This window comes from Eurosta solidaginis, chromosome 5 (assembly GCF_040869045.1).
Source record: "Eurosta solidaginis isolate ZX-2024a chromosome 5, ASM4086904v1, whole genome shotgun sequence".
Classification (NCBI taxonomy): domain Eukaryota; kingdom Metazoa; phylum Arthropoda; class Insecta; order Diptera; family Tephritidae; genus Eurosta; species Eurosta solidaginis.
The window spans coordinates 31720783-31734496 of NC_090323.1; positions in this window are offsets into that span (position 1 = coordinate 31720783).

The following is a 13714-nucleotide window of genomic DNA, read 5'->3' on the forward strand; positions in this document are numbered from 1 at the left end:
CCATGACAGCGTTATCACTCCTAAGAGCTGGAGTCTTACCCTGGCAAGCGCAGGGCACGAGCACAAAAAACGTGCACGAGCGTTTCCTTCTCCAACCCACACTTCCTACATCCGCTAGTCTCGTCATGAGACACAGTCCTCTCCTTTTATTGATAGGAGTAACTTTGTTAGTCTAATATTGTAAGACCTATACATGATCTTCGAGGCTTTACAGCCTTGCGGTTGGTTGATCATGTGCAACTCACGCCTTCTCTTAATCTCGCTCAATCTAAATGGGACGACTACGGAGCAATCTTCGAGGCCCTTTTTAGCTAGTTCCTCCGCTTTTTCATTCCTATCTATTCTCATATGCCCTCGAACCCAATATAGATATATATGAATCTCCTTATACCGATTCTTTCCAGGGATGGCTTACAATAGACTAATAGACTTTTTGATGCTGTGTTATGCGAGGTTATTGCCTTAATTACTGATTGGCCGTCAATGTAAACGTTGACACGGCTGCAGTTTAAACTATTTTCTACTGTGTTTCTACTGCTTTGGCTACAGCTCCTACAGCATATCGCAGGGTAAGGCAGGAGGTAGGGACATTAATGTGACTGGATTTCTGGAATATCGAAACCATCAATTTAAGGACCGAAGTAGGAGTTGAAAAATGATAGACTTTCACTATCCCCTCTATATTTTTTGTTACACTTGCATGTATGTAGTACATACATATGTATATCTAAATGTATTGAAACGAATTTTGGGATATTCCTGTTAATTATACACTTTCTGCTAACGTTCGAATAGCTGAACTGTCGAATAAAAAACTCAAATATTCAGTATTGCATAATGGTATTTATTTAGACTACTTTGGGTGTGGTACTTCACAATTATACTTTACTAATAGCGTGTTTAAATCAAACTGGTTACTTATTCCTCAGCTTGTGCTGCTTTTATAATCTCCGTTACCTTGCTCGCCCATTTCTCCTAAGGTCTAGTCATTTCACGAACATGTGTTCTAGAACAGTTGCATCTCATGCTTGGTTATTTAGCTATATATATGTATATCTGTAGTTTATGCTTTTTTTCTAACCATATACGTATGTATGTGTGAGTAACAACTTCTGCTCTTAGCTGCCGGCTCTATATATGTATGTGAATGGAATATTCTTTGCTTTAATATGTACATGTACATAAGTGTGGCTGCTTGCTGTTTTTGTTATTGTGATTATTTACTAACAGCATAGTGATGGCATATATGCTATAGTGGTCCGATCTGGTTAGTTCCGACAAATGATTAATTGGTCACCGAAATATATGTTGTAAGGATAAAATCCCCCAATTTAACTTTTTAATAATCATCTGGCAACATCTCAATATTGTTACTCACAATGATATTTAATTGTGAATATTAAAAGAGAAAGAATAAAATATAAACATAATACGTCATGACATATTGTAATGTAGTGTGTAAGAGAGAATACGATATGTGGGGTGAAACATGAAAGTGACGAGTGGCAAGAGTGACATCGGCACTTTCATGTTTCACCGCCATTAATATAATTTTGGATATCAAAGTATGCAGACGCATTTGAGTGTACAGAAAAGTTTTAAATAAAGAAATTAAATTCAAGTTACAGAAAAGTAATTGTAGAGTTGTGATTTTTATGCTTTTTAAAGTGTACCGCAGACGGCCGCCGCGGTAGTGCAATTTTAAGCAAATGCACACCATGGCAACAATATGGAGGCGGCGCCCTCCACGTTTTCAACTTGTAACTTATATGGCGCTGGGACCACTTCCAGGTAACCGAGGGTGAGTCTGGGTCGGCTGGCGAAGCCGTAACTTATATGGCGACCGTGACAAAAGGCAAACGGATTTTTTCGACGAAGGACTGGTGGTGAGTGTGGAAAATTTTTTTAACTAAGGATAGTCTTTGGCTAGCGGTGAAAAGATAATGTGCGTGGTGTGCGAAAGCAAGGATAAAGTGCGTGGTGTTTAATATCAAATTTAATAAAAAAATAAAATACAATTTTCACATCAGATTTAATAAATCTAAATTGCTAAAATTCTCAATATCAAATTTAATAAACTGAAATACAATTTCTAAACCAAATTTGGCAATTTCCTAGATCAAATCATTAAAACTACAATTTTCATTCAAATTTAATTCAAATTTAATAAAACCCCAATTTCAAAATCTAATTTAACCAATAAAAAAAAAAAAAAAAAAAAAAAAAAAAAAAAAAAAAAAGGAAATTTAACACTTTTCCAATTTCAAATTTAACAAACTACGATTTTCAACACAAATTTAATAATTTTCCAAATCAAATTCACTAAATCTACAATTTCTAAATCAAATTTAATAAAATTATAACTTCTAAATTTAATTTCATAATTTTTCTAAATCAAAAGCTACAATTCTAATAAAGCTACAATTCTAAACCAAATTCAATATATGTAACAACAATTTTTAAAGCAAACTTAACAAATTTTCTAAATTAAATATATTAAAACTACAACTTCTAAATACAATTAAATAAATCTGTAATTCCTAAACCTAATTTAACCAAACTACTAATTTCTAAAATAAATTTCATTAAAACTATAATTTCTAAATCTAATCGACCAAATTAAAGTATTAGCTTGGTAATACCAGCGAGTCTGTACCTAACGGCACTCACATCACGCCACGCCACGCATAACGGACCACGAAAACCATTCCACCAAATACAACGCCATTTTGTCACCACCACCAGTAGCAGCAACAACACCAGCAGCGATTCAGGCCAGCGCAGCAGCAGCAGTAACGGAAACTAGCAGCAGCGACAATTAAGTATATATATGTATGTATTTAAAATTATTATTGCTTACGGGTCTTTTTCTTCTAACATATATACTTATATAAAACATTTTAATTACAATTATATGCAATGCATTCGCTTATCATATAATTAACTTGGATTGTTTCAATAGCATATAAATTTTGGATTTTGATATTAGGGTGGTTTTCGATAAAACCAACTAATTTTGTTTGATACATACGGTGGTTTTCGATAAAAACAATTAATTTTTTTTGATACATACTGTGGTTTTCGAAAAAACGAATTAAATTTTTATAACATGCGGTGGTTCCGTGAAAAACCAATTCAATTTTTAATACATGCGGTGGTTCCGAGAAAAACCAAATTGAGATTTTTTGAATAAAGCGGTGCGTCCGTGAGTACATTTTAAGATTTTTACCTATTCATATACATAATTTTGAGCCATTTTAATATCAATTACTTTCATAGATCTTTCATAAAAATTCACTGCAGTTTCAATTAAGTTCCTCTACTAAATGGTTAAATATTTCCTTACTTTTTTTCTTCTTCGCTCTTTTTCCTCAACAATTTAACTTCGAATATAAATTCAACATTCAAGCAAGTGCTTTAGTAATTTCATATGTACAACCTTAGAAGTGGTAGACAAGTGAAAAAAACTTCAGATTCAGAATCCGATTCAGACAAATCAGGCTCAAGCTACGAAAGTTTAGCCTCATCTTCGACCGAAAAAGTCACAAACCAGGAAAATAGATTTTCTTTATCAACAGATTTTCCAGGCTTCGAAAATTCTTCCATTAAAAATTCAACTTCAACTTTAGCTTCAAATCTTAACGATTCAAATAGTGAAATTTTAACTTCTTCTATTTTAAAACAAAATCCTAACGACCCAAATAGTGCAAACTTAGTTAAGCCTTCTTCCAACGAAAACCCAGATCTTAACGATCCAATTAGTACAAACGTGGCCTCATCTTCTGCTAATTCAGCTCCAGATCTTAACGATCAAATCATGGCAACTCCAGAGGAAAAGAGAATTTTTATTAACACATGTGCTAATTCTATTAGAGAAAACTACAGTGGTGATCCACTAGCACTTGATTCTTTTATAGACAAAATTGAATTACTCGAACAATTCGCTACTGCAGATTTAACCAATACTTTTATAGCGTTCTTGAAATCAAAATTAGAGGGTAAAGCTCGTGAAGCAATACCAACACAATTAGCTTCAGTCAACGAAATTAAAACAGCTCTACGTAATAGGATCAAACCAGACAACTCGAAAGTTGTAGCAGGGAGAATTGCAGCGTTGCACGTTAGCGGTAACAATTATACAGATTTTGCCAAAAAAGTAGAAGACTTAGCTGACTCACTTGAGCGGTCTCTTATTATTGAAGGGATCACTCAAACGAAAGCTCATGAAATGGCAGTCGAACAAACTGTTAACGTGTGTCGTCTAAATGCAAAATCCAATTTAGTAAAAACCATTTTAGCCTCAACGGCATTTACTGATCCGAAAGACGTAGTAGCAAAATTAATTGTAGAACAAAACAACGAAGTAACTGAGCGTCAGGTTTTAGCTTTTCGATCACGTGGTAACAGTACATTTAGAAATTCACGTGGTAGCTATCGAAGTTTTTACCCAAACCGCGGCTATACTGGTTATAGAAATAATAACAGTTCATTTTCACACAACAGTAATTATAACGGTAATAATAATCATAGATACAGGAATTATCACGGAAATAGATATCAAAATAATCACAATAATAATGCGCGTCCAAATACCAACTCTAATCCAAACAATAGTAACAATAGAAACAACAATTCGAGATCAGCCAATGGTAGAGGTCGAAACGCAAACGTTCGCGCTTTAAACGCCAGTGCCCCTCAGGAGCGAACACTGAGGGAGGACGAATTAAGCGAGTAAGCGAACTTCCCTCACCAAAAGCCATCTATTGTTTAAATTTAAATTACTCTGATTTCATTGAATTACAACTTAACGAGTCACAAAAATTTTGTTTTTCTAGTAGACACTCAAGCGGGCATTTCTTTAATAAAGATATCATGTTTAGACAGAAATATAGCCTTAAATACGAACGACATTATTAACATTACCGGTGTCACTTCTAATTCAGTTTCTACTTTAGGTAAAATCACAGCAAATTTAAATTTTTCTAACTTTTCTATTAAACATACTTTACATGTAGTAAAGACTTTAATATTCCATCCGATGGCATACTGGGTAAAGATTTTCTGAAAATTAACAAATGCATTATTAATTATGAAAGAAATAGTATTTCCTTTTGGGTAGGTAATGAAAAAGTAGCGATACCAATCCTGCACGGAACAGAAAGCGACAGTTGTATCATTCCTCCAAGATGTGAAATATTCAGACTTTTTGATTTAGGAGATTCACCCGAGCCACTTTTCGTGGACTCGCAGAAAAAGGTGTTTTCACAGCTAGGCGCATTGTTAATTCCAGTAACCCAATTATCAAAGTTATAAATACAACGGATGATATAAAGTGTGTCAAAAGAAAAAGTATTCGGACAGAAAAACTTTCAAACTATAATGTTTATACAATTAACAAGACAGAAACAGAAGACAAACGTACGAAAAAACTAACTTCGATTTTAAAAAATCAAATACCTCAACATGCTCATAGTAAATTAATTGACCTTTGCATAGATTATGCCGACATTTTCGCTCTTGACACGGACAAAATGACTTTAAATAACTTTTACGAGCAAAAACTAAGATTGAAAGACAACGATCCGGTATATGTTAAAAATTATAGATTGCCATATTCTCAACGCGAAGAAATAAATCGCCAAGTAAATAAATTATTAGACAACGATTTGATTGAACCTAGTTATTCGAATTACAATAGTCCTTTGATTGTAGTCCCAAAGAAAGATACAAATGGTCAAAAAGCATATCGTATGTGCGTAGATTTTCGCGCAGTAAACAAAAAACTCATTGCTGATAAATTCCCACTAGCTAGAGTTGACGATATTTTAGACAATCTCGGTAGAGCAAAATATTTTTCCACATTAGATCTTTTTTCAGGATTTCATCAAATCCCCTTGCATCCTGACTCTCGTGACATTACGTCATTCAGCACTGATCGTGGCGCATTTAGATGGAAAGTGCTTCCATTCGGCTTAAATATAGCACCAAACTCATTTTCGCGAATGATGACCATAGCTTTTTCGGGTATACCACCCAATGTCGCATTCTTATACGTCGACGATATTATCGTCATAGGGTGTAGCGAAGCACACCACATTAAAAATCTTTCAAAAGTTTTCAATACTTGTAGATCTTTTAACCTCAAACTTAACCCAAACAAATGCAACTTTTTACGACCAGAAGTTACATTTTTAGGTCATAAATGCTCAGCCAAAGGTTTGTTGCCAGACGACTCTAAGATAAACGCAATTAAAAGGTATACAAAACCGACTGACAAACACGCGGTACGACGATTCGTCGCGTTTGCAAACTATTACAGACGGTTTATACCTAATTTTGCGTCTCTGTCAGCGCCTCTGAATCGATTAAGCAGAAAAAGAGTTGTATTTGTATGGGATGTTGAGTGCGAAAGAGCATTTTTATCATTGAAAGCAGCGTTACTTTCACCAAAATTACTTCAATATCCAGATTTTACTAAACAATTCATTATTACAGTTGATGCTTCCACGACTGGATGTGGCGCTATTTTGAGTCAAGAACAACGAGGTAGTGATTTACCAATTTGTTTCGCTTCTAAAGCATTTAATAAAGCCGAACAGAAAAAAACCATTATAGAATTAGAGCTTTTAGCTATTTACTTTGTAATCAAGCAATTTCGACCATACGTTTATGGCACCCATTTCATTGAAAAATCAGACCATAAACCTCTAGTATACTTATTCAACATGAAAGACCCATCTTCAAAACTTTCAAGGATAAGACTGGAACTATCTGAATATAACTTTACTATTGTATATATAAAGGGTAAATCAAACGTTTGTGCTGATGCACTATCGCGCATCACTATCGATGAAATTAAAGAAGCTAAACAACAAATTTTAGTAGTTCAGACAAGATCAATGACAAACGACAATAATCTTCATATTAAAACAGACAAAAACGACGAAAAACGAATTACTTTACATGTCTATGACAAATTTTCATTCAATTTTTCGAAAAAAGTCCCACGAATAAGATCTGCAATTACGTACGATAAAAATAATAAAACAACAAATTTAAGAATTTTTGCGCATATTAAACATAAGAAACTCGAGTTACTTAGTTTTGAGCTTGTTAACGAAATAATGACTTTAGAGAAATTATTTTCGAGGCTTGAATCAGAAGCCGGCAAACGCAAAATTAAGCAGATTGAATGGCCTAAAAACGATATTATGTTCGAACATTATACTATTACGAATTTCAAAAATATTGGAAATAAAATTTTAAAATCATTAGAGATTATACTGACAGATCCAGTGGAGACAGTAACAGACAATGATACAAAATTAAAACTTATGAAAATTTACCATAATGATCCCATTTCCGGTGGACATTGCGGAATGAAAAGACTTTACGCAAAATTGCGAACAAAATTTTATTGGAAGAACATGACTCGCGATATATCGAAATATGTCAAAAATTGTAAGGATTGTCTGTTAAACAAGGTTAAACCTAAAACAAAAGAAAAACTTGTTTTAACACCAACTCCTTGTAAACCATTTGATATACTAGTAATTGACACAATAGGACCCCTACCTGAGTCCAATTATAGTAACAAGTTCGCATTTACCATGATTTGCGACATGACTAAATACCTAGTAACAGTCGCTGTGCCAGACCAATCGGCAAAAACAATCGCTTCAGCAATTTTTGAAGGATTAATTTTAACTTACGGCACAATGAATGCCATAAAATCAGATTTAGTGCAGAACTTAAAAATGAATTATTCGAAGAATTAACTAAACTTCTAAATATTGAACATAATTTGTCAACTGCATACCATCACGAAACTGTTGGCACGATTGAACGTAATCATAGAGTTTTTAATGAATACTTACGTGCATATTTAAAAGATAATTTTTCTGATTGGGATGTTTATTTAAAATATTTTACTTTCCTACACAACACTACGAGTAGCACAGTTTTCGACAATCAGTTTTCTCCTTTCGAGTTAGTTTTTGGGAAAAAGGCAACTTTGCCTAATGAATTGACAAAAGAAACAATTGACCCAATTTATAATGTCGAAAACTATGCCAAAGAAGTTAAGTATAGAATGCAGAAAACGCACAAAATGGCACAAAACCTAACTAATAAAAATAAATTACAAAGTAAAAATCTGTACGATAAAACGGCACGACCTTTAGTTGCCAAAATAGGAGATATAGTACTTTTACAGAAAGAACCACATCATAAACACGAAAATATTTATCAAGGTCCGTTTACAATAACTAAAATTAACGAACCTAACGTAACTATTTTCGATGAAGCTAAAAACAAAGAAAAAGTGGTACATAAAAACCGCCTTAGTAAAGTAAATTAACATTACTTTAATACCTTGATAAAACGTTAAATTCCATTGAAAAATAAATCCAAAATTTTCTTACTAGAATTTAAGCAGCCACGAAGGCTTAAAAATTGTTAATACAAAAAAAGTAAAATAACACACATTTTGTATATTCAAAAAAAAACTTTTCTTTAAAAAAGTTCGTATTTCTTAAGTTCAAACAAAAAAAAAAAACAAACAGAAAAAAAAAAACTATTTCAAAAGCAGCAAAGATTAAAAATGTAAAACTTTAACAAATTTAAAATATATTAAAATGTAAATATCCACAACAAAAAGAAGAACAAACAACATAATTTAATAAATTAAAATCAAATTCATTCATTTGTAGTGATCAGTAATAAAAATGGTTCCGAACCAACGAATTAAAAAGGGGAGGTACACCCTAATATAAATATATTCGTTCGTTCGCAACAATTTTTATAAGTTATGGCCAAAGAAGAATGTGACAAAATTGATCACTTTGTCAATTCTTCTTTTCCCCAAAAAGGGTGATGTAAGGATAAAATCCCCCAATTTAACTTTTTAATAATCATCTGGCAACATCTCAATATTGTTACTCACAATGATATTTAATTGTGAATATTAAAAGAGAAAGAATAAAATATAAACATAATACGTCATGACATATTGTAATGTAGTGTGTAAGAGAGAATACGATATGTGGGGTGAAACATGAAAGTGACGAGTGGCAAGAGTGACATCGGCACTTTCATGTTTCACCGCCATTAATATAATTTTGGATATCAAAGTATGCAGACGCATTTGAGTGTACAGAAAAGTTTTAAATAAAGAAATTAAATTCAAGTTACAGAAAAGTAATTGTAGAGTTGTGATTTTTATGCTTTTTAAAGTGTACCGCAGACGGCCGCCGCGGTAGTGCAATTTTAAGCAAATGCACACCATGGCAACAATATGGAGGCGGCGCCCTCCACGTTTTCAACTTGTAACTTATATGGCGCTGGGACCACTTCCAGGTAACCGAGGGTGAGTCTGGGTCGGCTGGCGAAGCCGTAACTTATAATGTACCAGCTGACAAAATTTCATCTAGATGTCTCAAAAATTGAGGGACTAGTTTGCGTTCAAACAGACAGACGGATGGACAGATGGATATGGCTAAATGAACTCAGCTCGTCATCCTGATAATTTCGGTATTATTATTCGATATATTTATTATTCATGAAACTACAATCAATAACAGTCACTTGAACTCGGCAAAATATTTATTTAAGCACAGCTGAAAATTAGACAATGGTACAAATTTGCCTCTAACAAAAAATAAAACTTATAGAATTGAAAATTTTTCAACCCTGCGCCAAATTTTTAAGATCTGGTGATAAAATAACTTTTAAAGGTCTTTTTTTGTAAATATTTATGTCAGATTTGAATATAGCAGACAATTATTTTCATAACATATATGATGAATTTCATATCAAAGGCTGAAAAAAACGTACATTTTGAACCCGACCCCCTCAGAATTTGATGAAATTTTGCATGGGGTTACATCTTACCCACTAAAACACAACTTTATTTTAAGAAATTGCATTTTCGAAAAATTGTGGGCGTGGCAAGGTATCGAAATATCCGAAAATATTAGAAAAATGACGATAATAGGTACTTTTAAAGTGTGATTACTACGGAATGGCTTCACCGATTTCAAAGATATTCATACCATTAGAAAGGTATTGAAATAAGCTTTCAAAAAAATACACTGTAAAAATTTTTAGTACATTGAAAAAAAATTTTTTTTAAATAAAATTTAAAACTGAAAAAACACTTCAAAGATCAAGCGATTTTGAAAAATAAAATTTTATTTTAGAAAAGTCTATTTAATATATATAACATATCTGAAAACTAAAATGGGGTTTTTTTTTTTTTAATTTATTTAAGTAAATGCATCTCTTGGTTACTTTCTGATATTTTGATATCACGCGTAAATTAATCAACCAATTTGTAAAATTTTTATACCGTTAGAAAGGTATTAAAATCACCTTTGAAAACATATACTGTAAAGATTCTATATTACACTAAGAGAAAAAAATTTTTTTTATTTTTTTCTAAATTTTTTTTTTCAAACTGGGAAAACACTTCAAAGACCAAGCGATTAAAAAAAAAATTTTTTTTAGAAAGGTAGATTTAATATATATAACATATCTGAAAACTAGAAGGGTGTTTTTTTTCTTTTTTTTTTTAATTTATTTAAGTAAATGCATCTCTTGGTTACTTTCTGATATTTTGATATCACGCGTAAACTAATCAACCGATTTCAAAAATGTTTATACCGTTGAAAGGTATTAAAATCACCTTTGAAAAAATACACTGTAAAAAATTTTTATTCCAGTGTGGTGCACCCCAGCTAACATCAAAACAACGGCTCGAATACTTTACGTACAAGGAAATGGTCGGCGGCTCAATGTACTTGAGAACATGGAGATATACAAGTTAAAAACATTTGACGGCAGGATAATAAACGAACAAACCAACACTATCTCTGACGAAATATTTGAACCCTTAAAACTAGTTTACAAAAAACAGCACATGCCACAAGGTACAGCAACCAAACACGTAACAACGAACAAGCAAAAACGAAAAATTTACCAAACGGCAAAAATTACCGATTTCTACCTACCTCAACCTACCGCTTAGCTAACAAGCGGTATGTCTAGATACCTACAAAAGCAACCCTCGGAAAAGGTAACAATTCGAACGTATCAATACCGCGCACACACACACGGATATTAACGTTACCTACCACGGTCACATAGATTGACATTACCTGCCACAGCACCCATGGACTATAAAAAACAACACAACGGATAGACACAGACCAGAACGAAACTAGGCATTGATATGGAATCAACTAATAAATACAGATGTGTGCAGCTATCAAGAAAATGTTCCTCTCAACTTCGAAAAATTAGCTTAAACGAAGCAGCGCTGATATCTGAGCATTTTCCAGCAGTCTCCGACATTCATCGTTGCCGTATTTGCGAAAGTTGTCGCTTTAAACTTAAGGATGATATCAAGATTGCTGATAATCAGCGTTCTACTGAAACGGAAAGTGAATAGGCACAAGAAATCTTGACTAGCGGTGAATTGTCTCAAGAATATAAGGAAGTTCCAACATGCAGCAGCTATACTAAATCACTCGAACGCAACGAACTCGTCGACAATATAAATAAGCATGTTATTCCTCATCTTGGAAGCCATCCATCGCCAATGAAGCGAAAATATTTAGAAAGGGATTCATACTGCAAAAAAAAACAGCAAATTGCGCAAAGTATTTCGGATTCACTTGGAGGTAGTTCACTGTCAACTTTATCAGAAGATCAAAGCTTACTACGAACAAATTTTGGAGAACATGAAATATCAAATCGAAAACTGCTCAAATAATTTGGATAAGCAAAAAATATTAATAACAAAAAATAAAATAACCAGACAAGATAAGTCAAAAAATATTATCTCTATTACCAAACACCATGACATCTAAGGAAATTAAAGACATTTTTGGGCATGATTTATCTTACGAATTGATAAAAATTAGCAAAGATATACAAAACAAGTAAGGAAGGTTAAGTTCGGGTGTTACCGAACATTACATACTCAGTTGAGAGCTATGGTGACAACATAAGGGAAAATAACCATGTAGGAAAATGAACCGAGGGAAACCATGGAATGTGTTTGTATGACATGCGTATCAAAAGAAAGGCATTAAAGAGTATTTTATAAGGGAGTGGGCCATAGTTCTACAGGTGGACGCCATTTAGGGATATAGCCATAAAGGTGGATCAGCGTTGACTCTAGAATGCGTTTGTACGATATGGGTATCAAATGAAAGGTGTTAATGAGTATTTTAAAAGGGAGTAATCCTTAGTTCCATAGGTGGACGCCGTTTCGAGATATCGCCATAAAGGTGGACCAGGGGTGACCCTAGAATTTGTTTGTACAATATGGGTATCAAAAGAAAGGTGTTAATGAGTATTTTAAAAGGGAGTAATCCTTAGTTCCATAGGTAGACGCCGTTTCGAGATATCGCCATAAAGGTGGACCAGGGGTGACCCTAGAATTTGTTCGTACAATATGGGCATCAAACGAAAGGTGTTAATGAGTATTTTAAAAGGGAGTGGGCCTTAGTTCTATAGGTGGACGCCGTTTCGAAATATCGCCACAAAGGTGGACCAGGGGTGACTCTAGAATGTGTTTGTACGATATGGGTATCAAATGAAAGGTATTAATGAGGGTTTTAAAAGGGAGTGGTGGTTGTTGTATAGATGGTCGCATTTTCGAGATACCGCCATAACGGTGGACCAGGGGTGACCCTAGAATTTGTTTGTACAATATGGGTATCAAAAGAAAGGTGTTAATGAGTATTTTAAAAGGGAGTAATCCTTAGTTCCATAGGTGGACGCCGTTTCGAGATATCGCCATAAAGGTGGAGCAGGGGTGACCCTAGAATTTGTTTGTACAATATGGGTATCAAAAGAAAGGTGTTAATGAGTATTTTAAGAGGGAGTGGGCCTTAGTTCTATAGGTGTACGCCTTTTCGAGATATCGCCATAAAGATGGACCAGGTGTGACTCTAGAATGCGTTTGTACGATATGGGTATCAAATGAAAGGTGTTAATGAGTATTTTTAAAAGGGAGTGGGCCTTCGTTCTATAGGTGTTCGCCTTTTCGAGATATCGCCATAAAGGTGGACCAGGGGTGACTTTAGAATATGTTTGTACGATATGGGTATCAAATGAAAGGTGTTAATGAGTATTTTAAAAGGGCGTGGGGCTTAGTTCTATAGGTGGATGCATTTTCGAGATAACGCCATAAAGGTGGACCAAGGGTGACTCTAGAATGAGTTTGTACGATATGGGTATCAAATTAAAGGTATTAATGAGAGTTTTAAAAGGGAGTGGTGGTAGTTGTATATGTGAAGGCGTTTTCCAGATATCGACCAAAATATGGACCAGGGTGGCCCAGAACATTATCTGTTGGATACCGCTAATTTATTTATATATGTAAACCTGCCAAGATTTTAAGGGTTTTTTTATTTCGCCCTGCAGAACTTTTTCATTTTCTTCTACTTAATATGGTAGGTATCACAACCATTTTATAAAGTTTTTTCTAAAGTTATATTTCGCGTCAATAAAACAATCCAATTACCTTATCATGTTTCATCCCTTTTTTCGTATTTGGCATAGAATTATGGCATTTTTTTCATTTTTCGTAATTTTCGATATCGAAAAAGTGGGCGTGGTCATAGTCTGATTTCGTTCATTTTTCATACCAAGATAAAGTGAGTTCAAGTAAGCACGTGAACTAAGTTCATTAAAGATATGTCGA